Genomic DNA, 21,349 nt, shown 5'->3' with positions numbered 1-21,349 from the left:
TAGATGTTACCCCGAGTGACCTGAGGCGACTGTGGCAAGGAAAAACTCCCTTAGATGGTATGAGGAAGAAACCTCGAGGGGAACCAGACTCAAAAGGGAACCCATCCTCATTTGGGTGACACAGGAGCGTGTGATATGAACACTGTCCTTTCTGCATTCATGTATAGTCAATCGTGTGAGGCAGATACAGCATGTGCACAGTGTTGTGGAAAATTAATAAAGAGATTGTTGTGGTCCACATAGGGTTGGCGGCGTGGCTTTGAATACCCCAGTCGTCACAAAGCCGAACCCGGCTGGAGCTGGTCCATCTCTGGATGCCACTGGAGCTGGCACGATCTCCGGATGCCTCTGGATGGGTAGAAGAAGGGAAACAAGTGGAAAGTAATTAGCGTAGCTGCTGTTCATAATATGAGCTGAATTGTGAGAGCTTGTGTGCGCTGGTTTGTGGACCAATAAGTAATATGTCTGTCTTATCAGAATTTAGTAATAGAAAATGATCAGTAGTCATCCGATCTTTCATATCTTTAACACACTCGGTTAATCTGGACTGAAATGAGATATTTCATCTGGTTTTGATGAGATATATAACTGGGTATGGTCAGCATAACAATGGAAAGTAGTCCCATGCCATCTAATGATGTTACCCAGGGGAAAGCATGTAAAGTGAGAAAAGCAGAGGTCCTAAAACTGACCCTTGTGGGACCCCGTATTTCACTGGCACTACACTGGACAGTTCTCCATTAAAATCTACAAAATGGTATGGATCAGACCGGTAGGATCTCAAGCATTTTAATGCCTGTCCCTGCATACCTGTGTGACTTTGTAAGCCATCTACGAGAATGTTATGATCTGTAGTGTGGAATGCAGCACTAAGATCAAGCAGGACTAAAATGGAAAGTGGAAGCAATTGGGAACAAGAGCAACTCGGCCCACGGAGCGGTAGTCCACGTAAAATCACAGATCACAGATCACGCTGAGGAGCACGGTGCGCAGAAGTCGCCGACTTTCTGCAGAGTCAATGGCTACAGACCTCCAAACGTTGTGTGGCCTTCAGAGTAGTGTCCCAAAACATTTAAAGTCATAAAGTGTATGTACAAATAGTGCTTACTTTGCTCATCTCCATTTGTTGCAAGTCTATTGGTTCTACTGTACTCTATTCATTTTCCAAACACTATAATGGCTTATCTGTACTCATGACTTGAAGTTTTGAAGCGTGCCTTCAATTTGATGAAAGCTCATGTAGAAACACCATACCACTAAGCCATCAGCTGTCTTAGATTGCACTACCTTGTCTTGTACAGGCAGGGCACTGACTTAGAGCAACGTCAGGGGTGTATTCTGTACCTGCTAGTCCTTGATCAACTCCTCTACCTGCTCACCAAGGTAGAAAATGAGGCCTCTGATCACAGCTTCTCTTCGGGCAAAGTGCAGGATGACGAGGAGGAAATTCCTCCTCCTCCATCTGAAAGAGAGAAAGAGAGAGATAGATTTAAAAGTCTGCCACAAACACCTTACATTGGAGAACACGACTTCAAATGTTCCCCATACCTGGGAAAGCTCAAATGAAGTCCATCACAGGTGGTTTCTCGAGGATTACGTCATTTCCACGCAGAGAGAAGGTCTTTGTCATCTTCTTGATGAGATCAAACAAAGTACAATGGGCTTTTTGACATAGAAACATGACTCGGGTAACATGAACTCTTACCATAACCACATTCAAGTTGCTGAAATGAATTATTTAACATGCACTTTTAACCGTTTCAACATCTTTAACTAGAACATTACTATGAATTTCTACAATTTTTTTTTTTTTTTTTACACAGTAATTGTGTCCTATTAACCAGAATAGGCTTTTAACCAGGAAATAACAGGATTTATATCAAAACCATTTCTATCTCCACATCACTTATTTGTGCCAATCCCAGGCTTAGTAATGGCACAGACCAAGCTAGCGATTAGCATTAGCTACCAGCGCTAACGCGATTAGCACATAAAACATGCCATTTATTCATTTGCAATGATACAAAAAGACACCAAAGCATGTAAACATTAGACACCATTCTCACAAACCCCCGACTGGTTTTTATGAAAAGTATCTAGACAACAATATCAAGTATGCTGTCATTTCACCTTACCATATTAGCCACAGCTACAAGCTACGAGCTAACGTGATTAGCGCATAAAACACGCCGTTTGTTCATGGAGATTTTAGCTCTTAGCACACCTATCACCCGCTTTTCCTCTACTCTGAACAAGAAGCACGTGGCCTACACTCTGCCTGAGGTCCGCACGGGCTTCGAACCGACGTCTCTACGGGCCTGAGCTCCAGAAACGAAAGCGCTAACCACTAGGATACGGCAGGTTCCGCCCCCACTTACAGCTGATAGGCTGGGGTGCCGTGCGCAATCCCTCTGCGGATTGGACAATTCAACCGTCACTCAACTCGACTGAAACAACCCGGAAGGAAGAACGGCGCTTGTCCATAAATAACAACGCCGCTGACCAAGTCCGGACAAGTTGGAAACACTAAATATGCGCTTGGCGCCAGCATTAAGGACCGGATTACAAGAGTTCCGTGGAAATAAGTCAGTAAATCCAGAAATAATCTTAGCTTTACTGCCGAGCCACAGGCCCTAGGTCAAAGCTGGCCTCTGAGCAGCCAGAACACTTGGAGCAGCGTAACACGTGAGGAACTGACCCCTAGCCTGTGGGTGCGAGTAAAATTGCTTTAAACTCACCGACATGAAGGAAAATCAGTAGGTGCACGTAACAATTCTCTACACTAGCTAAAGTAAGGCGCACACGGCTCCTTTCAAAGCAAAAGCCCCAGAAGTCGATGGATACTCCCTACTCATTACACAGGAGACGATAAGAAACCGTTTGCTTGGACAATGGGAATCGCCATGCATGCAAGCTCACACTGTCAATGACGGCTAAAATGTACAAAGCGCATTGCTGAACACAGAAAGCTGAGAAGAGCGCAATCAACAAGCCCTTGTACTAAAAGAGCCGTAGGTGCAGTGGGACACGCCCACAGTGGAATACTCCAAGATACAAATACGTTCAAAAATGCCATTTCCAATTCGTTCCTTTAGAAAATAATGAAATACTAGTCCTCGCCATGTCTAGCAGTCTGTGTATAAATGTTTAAAAGATGGGAACATTATAATCATTATTTTTTTGTAAACCTACCGTGATCGTGTTGTCGCTCTGTTCTGCGTAGCATAAATAGCGTTCATGATTTATTGGGTTATTGTGTTTGGTCAGGTATCGCCAAGTGGCCTCTCCTGTAATGCTGCACTGGGCGAGTGCCACACCTGACCAAGCACCCATGCCTGGCCGTTTGTCTAGTAAATAGCTTGGCATGGGGGGGAAAGAGAGATAAACCCCAATTTTCTTACACTTTATCTTAATCTTCTTCTCCATGTCACTTATGCAAGGTTTTATTATTATCTATTTTAATAATCAGCATTAAGAAGAATCCTCAGGAAAGACAATGGTCACCCTCAGCACTGTCTTTCTACACTCACTACAGTTATTTGTCTTCCCATTGTGTGTTTCAGATTGTGTAATTGTACATTTCTAATTCACACCTTGTCTATTACACTATTTCTTTTTTTTTTTTTTATGGCTGCTTGACGATTCACAGAGTAAGAACTCCATTGTACGGTGGAACACACTGTTTGCTGTCCATATAACAATAAACTGTTCAATCTTGAATATAACAATCAAATTATTTGGTCATTTTTATCTAGTACTTTAGTAAACGCCTGTTACAGCATGTCTTCCTCACAGTACCTCATAAACCTTAGAAACTATAATCCTACACATGGCATACAACTTTACACGTCATGTTTGAGAAGAAAAGAAAAAAGAGCCTACTGCTAACAGTTAAAGAGGGACCCAAACATTCTGGCCTCATAAATGACTGTGTAACAGTTTCTTCCTTCAAGCCATCAGACTCGTCAACACCCAGAACTGAACTGTACCGAACACACACACACACACACACACACACACACACACACACACACACACACACACACACACACACACACACACACCCCCCTGTGTGAACTGAACTGTTCTAAACTGGATCTTAAACACTCAGTTCAATTCAATATTCATCCATGTCTATAGCACCAGCCACTTTATAAGTGTTTACATGCCGTTTCTGAACATTTAACTCAATTGCTGCTGTTTCTGTTTTTGTCCACATTTCAACGTGCCACCAACTGCTGCAATTACAGAAGCTATTAGAGCGGGTAAACTAAGTATTGAACACGTCAATGTTTGTCTCAGTAAATATATTTCTAAAGGTGCAATTGACATGAAATGTTCACCAGATGTTGGTAAGAACCCATGCAGTCCACACATGTGAGGAAATGAAACCACAGACATCCATAAATGAAGTTGTGTGTAATAATGTGAAATGACACAGGGAAAAGATATTGAACACGCTTAGTGAAATTTCTTTAATACTTAGCACAAGAGCCTTTGTCGGTAAAGACAGCTTCAAGACGCCTCTTGTATGGAGAGAGTAGTTGCATGCATTGCTCAGGTGTGATTTTGGCCCATTCTTTCACACAGACAGTCTTGAAAGCTTGAAGGCTCCGTGGGCCTCTTCTCTGAACTCTGACCATTAGTTCTTTCCATAGATTTTCAATTGGATTCAAATCAGGTGATTGGCTGGGCCATTCTAGCAGCTCTAATTTCTTTCTCTGAAACCAGTTTTCTTGGCTTTGTGTTTGGTATCACCGTCTTGCTGAAATGTCCACCCTGGTTTCACGTTCATCGTCCTGGTAGATGGCAGCAGATTTTTTTATGAATATGCCTGGGTAGATTTTTCAGTGGAGACGTATTCTCTGGAGTGATGAATTAGAGCAGAGACTGCGAGCCAGGCCTTCTCATGTAACATCAGTGCCTGACCTCACAAATGCGCTTCTAGAGCAATGTTGAAAGATTCCATAAATACACTCCTAAACCTTGTGGAAAGCCTTCCTAGAAGAGTTGAAGCTGTTATAGCTGCAAGGAGAACTCCATATTAGACCGTGCGGCTTAAGAATGGGATGTCATTCAAGTTGATGTGCACGTAAAGGCGGGCGTCCCAAAAGTTTTGGCCGTAAAGTGTATATCCAAATAGTGCTTACCTTGCTCATCTCCACTTGTTGCAAGTCTATTCGTTTTACTGAACTCTATTAATATTCCAAACACAAAGTTTTGAAGCGCGCCTAGGGTTAGGCACGCTAAGGGAAAACATCCCCACCTAGTGGGGAGCACACGCAAGTCCACAGGAATAAAACGACAAATCCATTAAACACGCTACAAGAAGATTTTGTATAACATACCTGCCCAGTGTAGATAGAACACGTGGGAATAAGGATTTCGTTGCATGGAGGATAAATGAGTTGTACATAAAACTCAAGATAACACACCAATTAATTAGGATTGTGACCAAGTCTTAATAACTCAAGATGAAAGCACACATTCAGCACCCAACACACATTACCAGTTCCCCAACAGGTTCAGCACAGAATAAATCCAGAATAAAACAGTTATTAGTGTGTTTCAGAGTGTGAAATTATGAATTTTTAATTCACACCTTGTATATTCCAGTGATTCTCATTTCATGTCCTTAACTTACGTGTTCGGCTGCTTGCCGATTCCCAGAGTGAGACCTTGATTGTATGGTGAAACACACTGTTTGTTTACAGGTCAGGACTCTCAAGTTCCTGCACACCAAACTGGCTCATCCATGTCTATACGGTGTGCACTGGTGTGCAGTAGAGTTGGAACCGGAAGGGGCCACCCCCAAACTGTTCCCACAAAGGTGGGAGCATGAAATTGTCCAAAGTTCTTTTCCCTGTAACTCAGGCACTGAATTCAATGATTTGGAGGGGTGTCCCAAAACTTTTGCCAATATAGTCAAGATAGATATAAAGCAATTAATACATGAATATGTTAATCAATTAGTTGATTTATTAATGAGCGTAATTATTTCATTGCGTATTTTATTATTATTCATCATTGATTAATAAAACAAACAAACAAAAAAAACATGATCCTAATAAATAAATGTACACACCTCTCTTAAGGCGCTCATACTCCGGATAGGTCCGACCTCTCCATACAGATGATAGGCTAGCGCCTTATGCAAACCCTCTGCGGATTGGACAGTTGAACCGTCAGTCAACACGACAAACAAAGGTAAGAAAAACAAAAAAAGAAAGTCCAGTCAGCGGATGATCCGGATCCGCGAGTCCGCTGAGAATCGGCTGAATCAGTGGATGATCCAGATCCGCGAGTCCGCTGAGAATCGGCTGAATCAGTGGATGATCCGGATCCGCGAGTCCGCTGAGAATCGGCTGAATCAGTGGATGATCCGGATCCGCGAGTCCGATGAGAATCGGCTGAATCAGCGGATGATCCGGATCCGAGAGCCCGCTGAGAATCGGCTGAATCAGTGGATGATCCGGATCCGAGAGCCCGCTGAGAATCGGCTGAATCAGTGGATGAGCACGGTAGCAGCCATAGGACAAATATGAATGGGATTAATTTAGACCTCGGACTCATGAACAATGAGTTAATATGCAGAATCAGATAATTTGACTCAGGTGAGTCAGTCAGGGCCGGTACTAAACGCCACTGACCAAGTCCTGACACGTTGTAAACACTAAATATGAGCTTGCTGCCAGCATTAATGACCGGATTAAAAATAGTTGCGACTAAATATGTCAATAAATTCATAAATAAATCCTTGGAATTCTTGCCCTTACTTGGTAGTCGCAGGCGCTAGGTCAAAGCTGGTCCCTAAGTCGTGATGAAACTTGGAGCAGCGTAACACGTGAGAAACTTACTCCTAGCCTGTGGGTGAGAGTAAAATTGCTTTAAACTCCAACTCATGACCAGTGACCACACGAGAGAGATACCCAAGCTAACGGATATCTTGGTGGAAGCCCCTGAGAGGAAGGTGATGTTTTTCCTATAAATAGAAGCTTTATTGATCAGTTTTATGTACTGTATGACCTCACATTTATGCTATTCTTATGATGTTTGCAGATTTTATTAAATTAAATTTAAAGTGTTAATCATCATGTCTTGAGTATATCTATATCAGTGACCTCTGTCCCATGTGATATGACTAAATCTAGCGTATGATTAAAACGATGAGTCGGTCTAGTGACGTTTTGTCTAACCCCAAAGGAATTTAGTAAATCCGGAAACCAGAGTCCTAAAGCATCATTAGCATGGTCTACATGAATGTTAAAGTCTCCTACAATCATCACTTTGTCAAAATGAATCAACAGGTCCGAGAGTAAATGTGCAAACTCTTGAAGAAAATCACCGTAGGGCCCCGGGGGTCTGTACACGGTGGCCAGGGCAAGAGATAGCAGGGATTTATTATGCATGTCTGTGAGTGCTACATTAAGGACAAGCACTTGGAATTAAACCTGGGTCCTGTTTTCTGAGCAACGGTGAGAGAATTGTCATAGGTAGTGGCAACACCACCTCCACCACCAGTCTGACGGGGCTCATGCTTATAGGGATATTCTGACGGAGTAGACTCATTCAGACCAATGTGGTCATTTGGTCTAAGCCAGGTTTCAGTAAGGCAGAGCGCATCAAGACTCTTCTTCAATTCAACTTTATTTGTATAGTGCTTTTAACAAAGAGCATTGTCTCGAAGCAGCTTTAGATACGAAACAAGAAACATACAAACAGTCCTAGATGTTACCCCGAGTGACCTGAGGCGACTGTGGCAAGGAAAAACTCCCTTAGATGGTATGAGGAAGAAACCTTGAGGGGAACCAGACTCAAAAGGGAACCCATCCTCATTTGGGTGACACAGGAGCGTGTGATATGAACACTGTCCTTTCTGCATTCATGTATAGTCAATCGTGTGAGGCAGATACAGCATGTGCACAGTGTTGTGGAAAATTAATAAAGAGATTGTTGTGGTCCACATAGGGTTGGCGGCGTGGCTTTGAATACCCCAGTCGTCACAAAGCCGAACCCGGCTGGAGCTGGTCCATCTCTGGATGCCACTGGAGCTGGCACGATCTCCGGATGCCTCTGGATGGGTAGAAGAAGGGAAACAAGTGGAAAGTAATTAGCGTAGCTGCTGTTCATAATATGAGCTGAATTGTGAGAGCTTGTGTGCGCTGGTTTGTGGACCAATAAGTAATATGTCTGTCTTATCAGAATTTAGTAATAGAAAATGATCAGTAGTCATCCGATCTTTCATATCTTTAACACACTCGGTTAATCTGGACTGAAATGAGATATTTCATCTGGTTTTGATGAGATATATAACTGGGTATGGTCAGCATAACAATGGAAAGTAGTCCCATGCCATCTAATGATGTTATAAACCTTAGAAACTATAATCCTACACATGGCATACAACTTTACACGTCATGTGTGGATTTGAGAAGAAAAGAAAAAAGAGCCTACTGCTAACAGTTAAAGAGGGACCCAAACATTCTGGCCTCATAAATGACTGTGTAACACAGGGGTGGGCAATTATTTTTAGAAAAGGGCCACATGAGAATTTGGAATGGTTTCAGAGGGCCTGAATATATATATAATATATATTTAATATATACTTATTGCATTTGGCTGTTCTGTTTAGCTCCTGATGTTTCGAGCTCAGCCCCTGATGTTTTCAAATCCTAGAAACACCCCTGATAATGTTTCCCTTAAGAGTTTTAATTAAAATCCATATTTTGCTGTGATTTATACACATGGATTTGTATACATGACTTCTGGAGGCTTTATTATGTCCACTTTATGATGAAACAGCAAAAGACTTTGAAAATCATCTGTCATTTTCTGATCATGATAAAGATCAACACAACAAGACTGAAATATACAGGCGGGGGCGGAATTACCACTGGGGACAGGGGGACACGCCCCCGCCCCCCACTTTTCAAAATCCTGTTAGTGTCCCCCCCACATTTTACATTTGTTTGTTATGATTTTTAACCGCATGCCGGACCGAGCAGAACACAGAGAGTCGACATGAGTCGATGAGCTTGTCCCTGTCCAGGAACGCCGCGTACACACTCTAACACACTCTCACTGAAAGGTGTAATGAACAGGTGTAATGAACAGGTATAATGGACAGGTGTAATGAACAGGTATGATGAACAGGTATAATGAACAGGTATAATGAACAGGTATAATGGACAGGTGTAATGAACAGGTATAATGAACAGGTATAATGAACAGGTGTAATGAACAGGTATAATGAACAGGTATAATGAACAGGTGTAATGAACAGGTATAATGAGCAGGTATAATAAACAGGTGTAATGAACAGGTATAATGAACAGGCATAATGAACAGGCATAATGAACAGGTATAATGGACAGGTGTAATGAACAGGTATAATGAACAGGCATAATGAACAGGCATAATGAACAGGTATAATGGACAGGTGTAATGAACAGGTATAATGAACAGGTGTAATGAACAGGTATAATGAGCAGGTATAATGAACAGGTGTAATGAACAGGTATAATGAACAGGTATAATGAACAGGTATAATGAACAGGTGTAATGAACAGGTATAATGAGCAGGTATAATAAACAGGTGTAATGAACAGGTGTAATGGACAGGTGTAATGAACAGGTATAATGAACAGGTGTAATGAACAGGTATAATGAACAGGTATAATGGACAGGTGTAATGAACAGGTATAATGAACAGGTGTAATGAACAGGTATAATGGACAGGTATAATGGACAGGTGTAATGAACAGGTATAATGAACAGGTATAATGAACAGGTGTAATGAACAGGTATAATGAACAGGTATAATGAACAGGTGTAATGGACAGGTATAATGAACAGGTATAATGAACAGGTATAATGAACAGGTGTAATGGACAGGTATAATGAACAGGTGTAATGAACAGGTGTAATGGACAGGTATAATGAACAGGTATAATGAACAGGTATAATGAACAGGTATAATGAACAGGTGTAATGAACAGGTGTAATGGACAGGTGTAATGAACAGGTATAATAGACAGGTATAATATACAGGTATAATAAACAGGTATAATAAACAGGTATAATGAACAGGTATAATGAACAGGTATAATGAACAGGTGTAATGAACAGGTATAATGAACAGGTGTAATGAACAGGTGTAATGGACAGGTATAATGAACAGGTATAATGGACAGGTATAATATACAGGTATAATAAACAGGTATAATGAACAGGTGTAATGAACAGGTATAATAGACAGGTATAATATACAGGTATAATAAACAGGTATAATGAACAGGTGTAATGAACAGGTGTAATGGACAGGTATAATGGACAGGTATAATATACAGGTATAATAAACAGGTATAATGAACAGGTGTAATGAACAGGTGTAATGGACAGGTATAATGAACAGGTATAATGAACAGGTATAATGGACAGGTATAATATACAGGCATAATAAACAGGTATAATGAACAGGTGTAATGAACAGGTATAATAGACAGGTATAACGGACAGGTGTAATGGACAGGTATAATGGACAGGTGTAATGAACAGGTATAATAAACAGGTATAATGGACAGGTGTAATGGACAGGTGTAATGGACAGGTATAATGGACAGGTATAATGAACAGATGTAATGGACAGATGTAATGGACAGGTATAATGGACAGGTGTAATGAACAGGTATAATAAACAGGTATAATGGACAGGTGTAATGGACAGGTATAATGAACAGGTGTAATGAACAGGTGTAATGGACAGGTGTAATGAACAGGTGTAATGAACAGATGTAATGGACAGGTGTAATGAACAGGTGTAATGGACAGGTATAATGAACAGGTATAATGGACAGGTATAATATACAGGTATAATAAACAGGTATAATGAACAGGTGTAATGAACAGGTATAATAGACAGGTATAATATACAGGTATAATAAACAGGTATAATGAACAGGTGTAATGAACAGGTGTAATGGACAGGTATAATGGACAGGTATAATATACAGGTATAATAAACAGGTATAATGAACAGGTGTAATGAACAGGTGTAATGGACAGGTATAATGAACAGGTATAATGAACAGGTATAATGGACAGGTATAATATACAGGCATAATAAACAGGTATAATAGACAGGTATAACGGACAGGTGTAATGGACAGGTATAATGGACAGGTATAATGAACAGGTGTAATGAACAGGTATAATAAACAGGTATAATGGACAGGTGTAATGGACAGGTATAATGGACAGGTATAATGAACAGATGTAATGGACAGATGTAATGGACAGATGTAATGGACAGGTATAATGGACAGGTATAATGAACAGATGTAATGGACAGGTATAATGGACAGGTATAATGAACAGGTGTAATGAACAGGTGTAATGGACAGGTGTAATGAACAGGTGTAATGAACAGATGTAATGGACAGGTGTAATGGCCAGGTGTAATGAACAGATGTAATGAACAGGTGTAATGGACAGGTGTAATGGACAGGTGTAATGGACAGGTGTAATGGACAGGTCTAATGAACAGGTGTAATGGACAGGTGTAATGGACAGGTCTAATGAACAGGTGTAATGGACAGGTGTAATGGACAGGTATAATGGACAGGTATAATGGACAGGTGTAATGGACAGGTCTAATGAACAGGTGTAATGGACAGGTGTAATGGACAGGTGTAATGAACAGGTGTAATGAACAGATGTAATGAACAGGTGTAATGAACAGGTGTAATGGACAGGTATAATGAACAGGTATAATGAACAGGTATAATGAACAGGTATAATAAATAGGTATAATGGACAGGTGTAATGGACAGGCATAATGAACAGGTATAATATACAGGTATAATAAACAGGTATAATGGACAGGTGTAATGAACAGGTGTAATGAACAGGTGTAATGGACAGGTATAATGAACAGGTATAATGGACAGGTATAATATACAGGTATAATAAACAGGTATAATGAACAGGTGTAATGGACAGGTATAATAGACAGGTATAACGGACAGGTGTAATGGACAGGCATAATGGACAGGTATAATGGACAGGTATAATGAACAGGTGTAATGAACAGGTATAATGGACAGGTGTAATGGACAGGTGTAATGGACAGGTATAATGGACAGGTATAATGAACAGATGTAATGGACAGGTATAATGGACAGGTATAATGAACAGGTGTAATGAACAGGTGTAATGGACAGGTATAATGGACAGGTGTAATGAACAGATGTAATGGACAGGTGTAATGGCCAGGTGTAATGAACAGATGTAATGAACAGGTGTAATGGACAGGTGTAATGGACAGGTGTAATGAACAGGTGTAATGGACAGGTGTAATGGACAGGTCTAATGAACAGGTGTAATGAACAGATGTAATGAACAGGTGTAATGGACAGGTGTAATGGACAGGTGTAATGAACAGGTGTAATGGACAGGTGTAATGGACAGGTCTAATGAACAGGTGTAATGGACAGGTGTAATGGACAGGTATAATGGACAGGTGTAATGGACAGGTCTAATGAACAGGTGTAATGGACAGGTGTAATGGACAGGTGTAATGAACAGGTGTAATGAACAGATGTAATGGACAGGTGTAATGAACAGGTGTAATGGACAGGTGTTATGAACAGGTGTAATGGACAGGTGTAATGGACAGTTGTAATGGACAGGTATAATGGACAGGTGTAATGGACAGGTCTAATGAACAGGTTTAATGAACAGGTATAATGGACAGGTTTAATGAACAGGTGTAATGGACAGGTGTAATGAACAGGTATAATGGACAGGTGTAATGGACAGGTGTAATGGACAGGTGTAATGAACAGGTGTAATGAACAGGTGTAATGGACAGGTGTAATGGACAGGTGTAATGGACAGGTGTAATGAACAGGTGTAATGAACAGATGTAATGGACAGGTGTAATGAACAGGTATAATGAACAGGTGTAATGAACAGGTGTAATGGACAGGTATAATGAACAGGTATAATGAACAGGTATAATGAACAGGTATAATAAATAGGTATAATGGACAGGTGTAATGGACAGGCATAATGAACAGGTATAATATACAGGTATAATAAACAGGTATAATGGACAGGTGTAATGAACAGGTGTAATGAACAGGTGTAATGGACAGGTATAATGAACAGGTATAATGGACAGGTATAATATACAGGTATAATAAACAGGTATAATGAACAGGTGTAATGGACAGGTATAATAGACAGGTATAACGGACAGGTGTAATGGACAGGCATAATGGACAGGTATAATGGACAGGTATAATGAACAGGTGTAATGAACAGGTATAATGGACAGGTGTAATGGACAGGTGTAATGGACAGGTATAATGGACAGGTATAATGAACAGATGTAATGGACAGGTATAATGGACAGGTATAATGAACAGGTGTAATGAACAGGTGTAATGGACAGGTATAATGGACAGGTGTAATGAACAGATGTAATGGACAGGTGTAATGGCCAGGTGTAATGAACAGATGTAATGAACAGGTGTAATGGACAGGTGTAATGGACAGGTGTAATGAACAGGTGTAATGGACAGGTGTAATGGACAGGTCTAATGAACAGGTGTAATGGACAGGTGTAATGGACAGGTATAATGGACAGGTGTAATGGACAGGTCTAATGAACAGGTGTAATGGACAGGTGTAATGGACAGGTGTAATGAACAGGTGTAATGAACAGATGTAATGGACAGGTGTAATGAACAGGTGTAATGGACAGGTGTTATGAACAGGTGTAATGGACAGGTGTAATGGACAGTTGTAATGGACAGGTATAATGGACAGGTGTAATGGACAGGTCTAATGAACAGGTTTAATGAACAGGTATAATGGACAGGTTTAATGAACAGGTGTAATGGACAGGTGTAATGAACAGGTATAATGGACAGGTGTAATGGACAGGTGTAATGGACAGGTGTAATGAACAGGTGTAATGAACAGGTATAATGAACAGGTATAATGAACAGGTATAATGGACAGGTATAATGACCAGGTATAATGACCAGGTGTAATGAACAGGTATAATGAACAGGTGTAATGGATAGGCATAATGGACACGTACAATGAACAGATATAATGAACAGGTGTAATGGACAGGTGTAATGAACAGGTATAATGAACAGGTGTAATGAACAGGTGTAATGGACAGGTATAATGAACAGGTATAATGAACAGGTGTAATGAACAGGTGTAATGGACAGGTATAATGAACAGGTATAATGAACAGGTATAATGGACAGGTGTAATGAACAGGTATAATGACCATGTATAATGACCAGGTGTAATGAACAGGTATAATGAACAGGTGTAATGGACAGGTGTAATGAACAGGTGTAATGAACAGGTATAATAAACATGTATAATGAAGAGGTATAATGAACAGGTATAATGGACAGGTATAATATACAGGTATAATAAACAGGTATAATGAACAGGTATAATAAATAGGTATAATGGACAGGTGTAATGAACAGGCATAATAAACAGGTATAATGGACAGGTGTAATGAACAGGTGTAATGAACAGGTGTAATGGACAGGTATAATGAACAGTTATAATGGACAGGTATAATGGACAGGTATAATGACCAGTTGTAATGAATAGGTGTAATGGACAGGTGTAATGAACAGGTGTAATGGACAGGTGTAATGGACAGGTCTAATGAACAGGTATAATGGACAGGTATAATGAACAGGTGTAATGAACAGGTATAATGAACAGGTATAATGGACTGGTGTAATGAACAGGTATAATAAACAGGTATAATGAACAGGTATAATGAACAGGTATAATGGACAGGTGTAATGAACAGGTATAATGGACAGGTATAATATACAGGTATAATGGACAGGTATAATATACAGGTATAATAAACAGGTATAATGAACAGGTGTAATGAACAGGTATAATAGACAGGTATAACGGACAGGTGTAATGGACAGGCATAATGGACAGGTATAATGGACAGGTATAATGAACAGGTGTAATGAACAGGTATAATAAACAGGTATAATGGACAGGTGTAATGGACAGGTGTAATGGACAGGTATAATGGACAGGTATAATGAACAGATGTAATGGACAGATGTAATGGACAGGTATAATGGACAGGTATAATGAACAGATGTAATGGACAGGTATAATGGACAGGTATAATGAACAGATGTAATGGACAGGTATAATGGACAGGTGTAATGAACAGGTGTAATGGACACGTGTAATGAACAGATGTAATGGACAGGTGTAATGAACAGGTGTAATGGACAGGTGTAATGAACAGGTGTAATGAACAGATGTAATGGACAGGTGTAATGGCCAGGTGTAATGAACAGATGTAATGAACAGGTGTAATGGACAGGTGTAATGAACAGGTGTAATGGACAGGTGTAATGGACAGGTCTAATGAACAGGTGTAATGGACAGGTGTAATGGACAGGTTTAATGGACAGGTATTAGGGCAACAGAGTCCACCATACACTCCTTAATAAACTCTCAGTCAGAAAACGCTTTATTTTTCTAGTGATTTTGTGAGATATGACAGAACTTGTCTTGACAGCTGCATCTCTGGGTGTGTGAAGTTTTGTAAAAAGTCCTTGTCGGGTTTGCAGCGTGGCTAGCATAGGCCGGATGTGGCCCGCGGGCCGTAAAATGACCAGGTCTGCTCTAACAGTTTCTTCCTTCAAGCCATGAGACTCGTCAACAGCCAGAACTGAACTGTACCGAACTCTCACACACTCACACACACACACACACTCACACACACACACACACACATACACAGACACATACACACACTCACACATACACTCACACACTCACACATACACAGACACATATAGACACATACACACACACAGACACACACACATATAGACACATACACACACACACACACACACATATATAGACACATACACACACACACACACTCACTCACACACACACACATATATAGACACATACACACACACACACACTCACTCACACACACACACACATATAGACACACACACACACATATAGACACACACACACACACACTCACACACATTCTGACATTTCCCACCTTGTGAGGTCCACGTTCACACACTCTGTTTCTAGCTTGGTGTCCTTGTGAGGTCCACGTTCACACACTCTGTTTCTAGCGTGGTGTCCTTGTGAGGTCCACGTTCACACACACATATTTCTATATAGCTTAGCAAGGACCCAAGTTTTTATCTAGATATCGATGGTTATAATGGTTTTTATGTTTTGAACTTGATTAATTCCAGGACTGTATAAGGGATATTCATTCTAATTCACGTCCTCTACATCCTGCATCCATTTCTTTTGCACCAACTGACATACCTGATTAGCTCATTCACAAAGGTCATCAATAACTAGACAGGGCATGAACATGATAACAATGACCCCTGGTCCAAATTCATGGTAAATTCCCAAAGACTAGCCTCTCTGTGGTAATATATTGTAGAATGAAACAATCTCTTCACATGTTTTGTCCTCAAGAAGCATGTATTACAACATAACATCAGGACAACATCATATAATATAACATTTTAAGATGAGAAAGGCCAAGAAAGCTCAGTCTCGCCTCTACTTCCTTCTCAGACTGAGAAAAGCACCTGAGAGTCCCACCTCCTATCATGTGCTCCTTCTACTGGGGCACCATCGGGAGCATTCTCACCAGCTGCATCACTGTGTGGTGCGGAGGCTGCACTGCCTCCTGTCGAAAGACTCTGCAACGTATAGTGAATGCAGCCAGCAAGATCATCATCGGTGTCTCTCTGCCCTCCCTTGTGGACATCTTCCACACCCGCCTCACTAGCAGAGCCACCAGCATTGCAGCAGATGGTACACAGCCGTCAAACCTCCACTTCAGCCTACTGCCTTCAGGCAGAATGTACCGGAGCCTCCAGGCTCGTTCCACAAGACTTTCTAACAGCCTCGTCCATCAGGCTGTCAGGATGCTGAACTCTGTCCATTATCTCCCTCCTCTCCCACCTACTTCTGAACTCTAAAAATCTACAGCTCCCCCCACACTTCCTTCATTGCACACAAGACACTTTATACTCTCTGCAGAACTCTGCACACATGGACCTGTTTACAAACACCTATTCAAACGTCACACCTACAGACTATTTACATCTGACACGGTTTGCACTTTTACACTTTACAGTCTTTTTGCACGACTGTCATACTGCTGCTGTTCGTCCTGCATCTTACAAAGGCCTTTATACCCAGAACTACTGAACCTTTACATTTATCTGCATGCATATTTACACCTTTGGAAGTGTATTTGTATTTTTTACCAGAATTCACTGTTTACATTACTCAGATGTATATTCATTCAGATGTTTACAATATATTTTCACTCTGTATATTTATATCTATTTATTACAAGTACACTGCTGTTACCTTCACACACACAGTCTGTTCTATGTTGCACTGACTGCACTGACCATGTAAACACTTGATAAGAGAGAAGAGAAAGGGTATTTCCATTCCTCTGTATGTCTGCACATATGGTGGTGTTGACAAATAAAGAACCTTAAACCTTGAAGTTCTCCCAGTGTACTGGTTCAGGATGTTTTTATGGGTCATGTTGATCTTTGCAGTATTCTGTTCTGCAGTGAGAAGTAAGGTCCAACTGCCAACATGAGCATGTGGACCAAAACTGTCCACCAAGGTGATCTTGCATGTCTTACAGAGCTGTACAGAGGCCACTGATGGCAGAGGATTATAATGAGCTCGCTCTTGGCAGTTTTACACTTGCTGGTTTTATACAGCACCTTCTCAGCTTATGCTCCTCCATTTTGGTTTATAATGTAGGTATTAGCTATAAATTACAGTCCAGGTTCTGAGACAGGGGGTTCTCAATCCTGGTCCTCAACTGCCCTTTTTGTTTTCCACCTAACATTGCCCTACCTGCTGCCGATTACCAGGATCAGGTGTGTTCAGTGAATCAGAAGCTGAAAGAGACCCATTCATCTTGTCTTTCCCCACTTCCTCCACTTTCCCCTCATCGGAGATGGTATCTTCATGCTTCTGATTCACTGAAGACTCCTGGTTCATGTAATCTGTAGTGGGCAGGGCAGGGGCCCTTGATGACCATGATTGAGAAACCTGTGATAAAATGGTCCGTGTACGTAGCGTTCATTCAATTTTTGATTCTAAATTTAATATTTTTTTAATTTTTGTTTTTTTTAATTTAATATTGAACACAGAAAAAATAGAAAATGCTGTTTTATTGATTCTGAACACACATAAAAAAGAAAAAATGACTTGTTTGTTAATTGTTCTCTATTCGTTTAATCATAAAAAGTGTACTAATCAATCTCCCATCCGAGACAGCGTTGGGCAGACCTCCTGACACGGGTACAGGGCCGGCAGGAATGCTGAGACAGCTGACCGGCGAGTGTGAGGATGAAATGTTGTGTTGTGTGACACGTAAAGTGTCTGGGTCGAAACAAAGGGCCATGAAGCCTGTATGACGGCTCAAACTTCCACCATGTTCTAGAGAATTTACCTCTATCTCAGAGAGGAAGCAGCACTCCACCTGAGACCTCCATCTGAATAAATAATCACACGTCAAAGTGCTCTTATTGCAGTTAAGAGAACAACATATATGGTCAACCCTACTGAAATGGACTAGTACCCAGTACTGAAATGGACTAGTACCCTGTACTGAAATGGACTAGTACCCAGTACTGAAATGGACTAGTACCCAGTACTGAAATGGACTAGTACCCTGTACTGAAATGGACTAGTACCCAGTACTGAAATGGACTAGTACCCAGTACTGAAATGGACTAGTACCCTGTACTGAAATGGACTAGTACCCTGTACTGAAATGGACTAGTACCCAGTACTGAAATGGACTAGTACCCTGTACTGAAATGGACTAGTACCCTGTACTGAAATGGACTAGTACCCAGTACTGAAATGGACTAGTACCCTGTACTGAAATGGACTAGTACCCTGTACTGAAATGGACTAGTACCCAGTACTGAAATGGACTAGTACCCTGTACTGAAATGGACTAGTACCCTGTACTGAAATGGACTAGTACCCAGTACTGAAATGGACTAGTACCCAGATCCTGACTCAGATCCAGACATGGGGACCACCAAAGACCTGTAGACAAAACACTGACACACTGATTTCATGTATGGAGCGTAAATAGAAAACTTTAGCTTGCCTTTTCTTTTCCATTAAAAGAAAGTCTTGTCTACTGAAGATCACATGTTGTATGACGTTAACACTGAAAAGCTGCCAGGAGAAATGGTGCACTGATGAGAATCTGTACATCATCAAGTTTATGCTTTCTGAAGTATTTTGAATTAGTCAATCACATGTATGTATCTGTAATAATATAGTTTTAAATGTATTATTAATTAATTAATGTAGAAAGAAAGAAAGAAAGAAGTTGGTGTAATGGTGCACCCTCGCATGTCTGTGGGACTTTTATTTTGAAAGCAGCCTCGTGCGCCTTTCTTTAGCCAGTGGAGAGCATTGTTATATGTGCACGTGCTGCTTTTTTCCTGATGTCAGCACTAATATTCAGCCGCTGTTTCCTTGTAAAGTTTAGGATTCCAGCGAGAGGGAAACGGAGCAGAACGGTGTGTTTAGTGTCCTTCTGATCGGGACGGTCTCCGGCAGCATTAAGTAAATCCACAGCACTTTGTGTATTTTTAAGCGCTTTGGTGAACACGGGGGTCATGATGAGTTGGAGTTTAAAGCAGTTTTACTCATATCCACAGGCTGGGAGGAAGTTTGTCACATGTTCTACTGCTCCAAGTTTCAGGACGACTTAGGGACCAGCTCTGACCTAGGGCCTGCGACTACGAAGTAAAGGCAAGAATTCGAAGGATTTATTTATGAATTTATTGACTTATTTACACTGAACTGTTTTTAATCCGGTCATTAATGCTGGCAGCAAACTCATATTTAGTGTTTACAACGTGTCAGGACTTTGGTCAGTGGAGTTGTTATTTGTGGACAAGCTCTGTTGTGCCTTCCGGGTTGTTTTAGCCGAGTTGAGTGACGGCTGAACTGTCCAATAGACAGAGGGTTTGCATAAGGCGCCAACCTATCACCTGTAAGGAGGGGGTGGGAATTGAGCGGAGAATGTTCTTTTTAAGACAGATATTAGTTGGTTATATTGCCCGGCCAACGTGGGGTAGTGGTTAGCGCCTACGGCTACAGAGCTCAAGGGCCCGGTAAGATGCCGGATCGCCCCCCGTGGACTGCATGAGCCGAGTGTTGTTATTTAAAGTAGCGTCCTCTGGGGTGACAGATGTCCAGAAAGTAACTATAGATATATAATATATACTTGGCCTGCTTCAAGTCCACCCAGGTCCTTGACCCTCTGTCCGTAGCTACAGTTGGCCGGGTATTTTTGTTTTTCTTACCTTTGTTTGTCGTGTTGACTGACGGTTCAACTGTCCAATCCGCACAGGGTTTGCATAAGGTTTTTAGCTTTATTAATCAATGATGAATGATGAAAATACTTAATGAAATAATTACGTTCATTAAAAAAATAATAAATAAACTAATTGATTAACATTAAGGAATTCATTTCCAAAAGTTTTGGGACACCCCTCCAAATCATCGAATTCAGTGACTGGAACCAAGGTCCTGAGCGCAACACCTGAATGGGATGATTTGGAGGGGTGTCCCAATACTTTTGGCTATACAGTGTATCTTGCTATCTTCATTCTTTTAAAAGAAGAAGAAAACAGCACCGTTGCAGTATCCAGACTTTGAAGTGTTTGTGGAAGAATCAGCCCTCAGAGATCAGAAAACAGGCCGTAACTGTGTAGGATATGGCTCAGTCACACAAGGTGAAATGGTGAAAGCTGACCCATTACCTGGACACCTCTCAGCACATACAGCATTAATGCAGATTAGCACCAGGAAAAACTCTCACCATTTATACAGACAGCAGATACACTTTTGGGGTAGTTCATGATTTTGGAACGTTGTGGAAACATAGAGGTTTCTTTACTTCTTCAGGGGAATCCATCACACACATTTTTATGTTCCTCTAAAGCTGCTTTGTGACAATGTCCACTGTTAAAAGCAGAATATAAATAAAATTGAATGAATAGTCCTGTGTTAGAATAGATAGAATAAATGACATAATATTGAAATATTTCCTTGTTATTACAGAAATCTTTGTTTCCTCTTCGTAACAAAAACAAAAATCATTTTTAAAGGATCGTTTGTGAGATTTTACACCAGAGATGAGGCAGGACTTTTAAATGTGTATTTAATCAAATGTTGGTGTTTTATTCACAGT

Source organism: Hemibagrus wyckioides, linkage group LG19 (assembly GCF_019097595.1).
Source record: "Hemibagrus wyckioides isolate EC202008001 linkage group LG19, SWU_Hwy_1.0, whole genome shotgun sequence".
In the NCBI taxonomy this organism is placed as follows: domain Eukaryota; kingdom Metazoa; phylum Chordata; class Actinopteri; order Siluriformes; family Bagridae; genus Hemibagrus; species Hemibagrus wyckioides.
This window is presented reverse-complemented; position numbering follows the sequence as displayed.